Source organism: Myotis lucifugus, unplaced genomic scaffold (genome assembly GCF_000147115.1).
Source record: "Myotis lucifugus unplaced genomic scaffold, Myoluc2.0 scaffold_3, whole genome shotgun sequence".
NCBI lineage: Eukaryota > Metazoa > Chordata > Mammalia > Chiroptera > Vespertilionidae > Myotis > Myotis lucifugus.
Window position 1 is genome coordinate 28,994,256 of NW_005871051.1, and position 4,490 is coordinate 28,998,745.

Consider the following 4,490-nt stretch of genomic DNA (forward strand, 5'->3'; position numbering starts at 1 on the left):
TTACAGCAGTTTAGGAAAAAAATTATGAATCGCAAGTAAATGAAGTTACATATTCAAAAACTTAAGGAAACCTTTACTACATTGACATATTTAGCAATATCATCATCACTAATAAAAGCAGACTTAGAACTGGATGCCATTTTGAAGCTTTGATAACGATCCCGGCACTTTTGGCGAAAGACAGGAGGAGCGCAATTGCGCTCCCCGGAACTCAAGGTGTTAAAACCACCTCGTTGGGAATATTTACACCACAGTAATAAGCAAATGCTACAGACCAGGGTTTTCTTTTTTTCCCCTCAGAAGATCCAGTTGTTAAACATTTACGAGCACACCACTGGTCTCTAACCAGAGCATAAGAGTTATAATTTAATGGATAAGGACGTGTTCTGAGACCATATTTCCGTTAGCACACCCTGCCCCTCCTGCCAGCACACTCGGGGTAGTTGACTGGCGAACATGCCAACTGTGGACGAAAGGGGCCACAGGCTAACCTGACTAGTTCAGGGAAGGCCTGCATGGCGGTTGTGCAAACTCAAAGCCCTAAAATAACCACAAAAGATGGTCTGAAAATTAACTATTTAACTACAGAGAGGTTATAGTGGGTAGTCATGTCCTAGGCCAGTATTTTCCTTGACAAAGACGAACTTAGATCTTCACTGAGCCCACTGTCTTTATGCATCTAAGATAACATATCTATGAAATGTCTGGGTAACTTGTAACTTCCCTCCTCCCCCTCCCCCCACTCCACCCCTCAGGACACAACAAATGGCACCAGGACATTCCCTTATTGTTACTATCAAGTTAATCGCCAACTGTTAGCTATCCTGTATCCATCTACGTAAAAGAAGCATATGTCCATCATTTCACTTTTTATCCAATCCCAGAGGTTTCCTTGCTTTGCTTTCTCCCACCTCCCTAATCTATCACCAACGAATTTCATGTAACCCAAATAAGGTATAAACCTCCCATTCTCCGGAGCATTATCTCAGTTCATCGAGGTTCTGCTTCCCGGCATGTCGACAGTTTGGCTCAAATGAACTCACAAAATTCTTTACAGGTCTGAATGTTTTTACATTAACATTTCTGAGAGCTTTGTGCCCCATCTCGTCCAATCGAATGTCCAAGGCTGGCAGCCTGAGAGGTCAGCACGACCAGGGAATGAGACCATCTGCACCATCAGGCCCTGAGAGATGGTGTGGTCTGTTTTGCACCATTGCTTATTCAAAGCCCAGGTTGGCAAACAGTTTTCAGACTCTGAAACTTAAAATTAAAAGTGTTGTTGTGGTTTTTTTTTTTTGCAGAGGTCCAATGTATAAAGCAGAGGAGGTCAGTGACAGAGTGGGGAGAGAGTGGGGGGCGGTGGGGGCAGGGCGGGGAACAGCTCGCCTCCACTGGCTTCACATCTCCCTTCTCACTCCCTTCCCCAGCAGGACCAGCAGGGGAATTCCTCAGCTACTGGGGTGCCTAGCTAGGAAACCTTTGTCACAAAGAGTGACAGCCAAGAGCAGATGCCTGTGGATGTGAAAGCACTCAGGGCAGCCTTGCTTCAACCCACAAAGGCAGTTTTCCCAGATACTGTTTACCCAGGCGGCTGGTTTCACCTATAACCCGAGGCTCTCCACAGTGAGGATCTGTTTCTAACAGAAAGAGGGATTCTGTTTCAGGACTCCTAGGCCCAAGTGAGCAGCCTGGTTCCCACCGAGGTCCACTCTGACCCCAGGCGCTGCTTCTTCCGGTGCAAGTGGGTGAGGGTGCACAAGAACCCGGGAGGGAACCTGGGAGTGGTCACTAGTAAGAGTCTTGGCGATTTCTCGGTCAGTGTGTAGCTAGCACCTTGTGAGAAAAATGCCAGTCATCCCAGTGAGATAAGATGGCAGATGAGCCTCCCCTTCCCTTGGGGCTTCTCAGAAATGATCCCGGACTCTCAGATGAGCTGGTGGGTCTGCAGTTGGAGAGAGGCTGACCACAGATCTGTCTGCCGAGGGGAAGTCACCACATATGTGTGTGCACTACTTCCAAACACTGGCGTGCCCTTACTCCTGACAGTCCTCCTAGAAGACATACTTGGTTAATTTGTGGGCTCTGTGGGTTTTTGAGTTCCGTAAGAGTCTCTAATTCTGTACCTTTAAAGCTATAAAAAGAGTCACAGTGCACACTGTCTTCATAATTAACACGTGTACATAAACTCTTGACATATCTTTCCTCCAATTTTAATGCATTCCAGCATGTGGAGTTGACCACCGTTGAACATTTCACAGATGTGTTTATTTCCTTAGAATCGCCCTAGCCTCCTTGTGCCATGTCTGCGGGTGTTTCTCAGTAAGCAGTTTATGTCCTGCTGCTGCTTGAGACTGAGCCAGCCTCTTCATGAGCATGTCACTACCCATGGAGGCTGGATCCTCTCTCCCACCAAAAACCTGATCACCCCTAATTCCTGGGTTCCCGTCTTACTGCCACTGTGCCAGCTCTTAATGGGACGAAGAATGGAATTGGCTGGGGTGAGTAGAGGCAGCAGGGTTGTGAAAAATCAATCATGTCCCACCCAACTTCCCCTTTATGAATTTAGAAAGAATCCTTCTGGTTTTATACATCAGTCTCTCATGAGTTGAGATAGTATGTGTCCCTTTATCTTGTCTGCTCACTTTAGAAAAAAATCATCCTTTCTAGAGAATTCAGGGCTTCTTTGTGGAGGCAAACTGCATTTATTTCATTTTCTCTACAGGTACAGAGTACTTGTCTAAAAATGTAGACTTTGTGGGGAGTGGAAAACTCCACATAGGCCGATAGTCCCAAGCTGAATTCTCTGTTGCAGTATTACCAAAAATGCCTGAACTGAGCCACTCACCCAGGCACTGGCCTGGCCACCCGCAGCATGGGCTCATGTATCCTGAGGGCTCGTGTCCCTTGGGGATAGGCCTCCAGGTAGAGAGGGAAGTGTTCGAAATTGAGCCCTGAACTCCTAGCTCCCTTCACGGACATATCCAATTCCAACTTAAACAGAAACTGAACCATGAAAACCATTTCACCCCTGAGGATAGGAACATGCAAACAACATGAATTAAAACAAAGAAAACCTGTTTGCCTCGTCTTCAACATCCAGGACTGTGTATTCCTTCTCTCATCACGAATGACATCTCTGCACAAGCATGTCCCCGGGAGGCTGCTCTGGTGACTCACAAGCCGCTCCCATCGAGGGAGCAGAGAGGTTACCTTCTGCCTCCGTGGCCTGCTGAATTGTGTCCTGCTAAACTCCTATGTTAAAGCCCTACTCTCCAATGTGCCTGTATTTGGGAATAGAACCCTTTAGGGAGGCAATTAAGGTTAAAGTGAGGTCATGAGGGTGGGGCCCTAATCTGATAGGATTAGTGTCCTTATAATAAGAAGAGATACTGGTCTCTCTCTCTCTCTCTCTCTCTCTCTCTCTCTCTCTCTCTTCCTCTCTCTTTCTCTTCCCCCCTCTCCCTATTTCTCTCTTTCCCCATCTACAAACCAGGAAGAGAGGCTTCGAAAGAAACCAAATCTATTGACACCTTGTTCTTGCACTTTTACCCTCCAGAATTGAGGAAAATAAATGTCTGTTGTTTAAGACAGTGATTTTCAACCTCTTTCATCTCATGGCACACATTAACTAATTACTAAAATTCTGTATCATGCCAAAAATACATTATATTTTTCCCAATCTGACAAAAAATAGGTATAATTTTGATTCATTCACACAGGAAGGCTATTGTTGTGTTGGCTGTTGTCATTTTTTATTTGACAACCTAAGGGAAAAGAGGTCAGTGCCCCTGACTAGTCAGGTACTGCATGCTTTAACAATTCTGGTTGAAAATCTCTATTTTAAGACATTCAGTCTGTGGTATTTTGCTATGGCAGCTCTAACTGACTAATATAGCCTCTTAAAATATATCTGAATGGATTTTGTGTTTTGGCCAGTTTAAGAATTCCTTAAAGGGGTATAAAACATATTTATATTAAATTCCTTTTGGCACTGTTCTTTTCAATACTTTCCTCACAGTTGTCTTATCCCCTGACCTTCCTGTGTGACCTCGGTCTCATTTATTTTCTCTTTGCTGCTTTAAACACATATTTTATATGAATCTAGCAATTAAGACAATAGCGATGTCTTTAAGTCATTGAAATAGAAGTGATCGTTGCACTTACTGGAATCTTTGATTTTCTGAGAAAGTGTAAAGAAGAAAAATAAAAACAGGCCACGGGGCCCATTGTTGGGCACTATGTTTATTAGAGGATGGGGCCATAACAGGGGAACTGGGGGAGCCCAGAGGACACGAAACCATACATGCAAAGGGGAGAGAGGCTTCCAGAAGGCAAGCCCAGTGACTGTCTCCGAGGCTTCAGGGGGCCAGGCAAGATTTACTTAAGAAAAGATCATTGGGTTTGGTAACTAAGACATCACTAGGAATCACTGAGAAGTATCTCTAGCTACATGGTAGAGGCAAAAGCCAAGATTAACTGAGTGCTGAAAA

General features: G+C 44.9%; 1 long non-coding RNA gene across 1 annotated transcript; it reads right to left on the minus strand.

Moving 5' to 3' along the window:
• Positions 1–1,285: 1,285 nt before the first annotated feature.
• On the minus strand, positions 1,286–3,269 carry LOC106698959. The gene is made up of 2 exons (XR_001350367.2): positions 3,075–3,269; positions 1,286–2,051 (listed from the first exon to the last, which is right to left on the minus strand). It is a non-coding gene; the product is annotated as an uncharacterized LOC106698959 (long non-coding RNA).
• Positions 3,270–4,490: the final 1,221 nt, after the last annotated feature.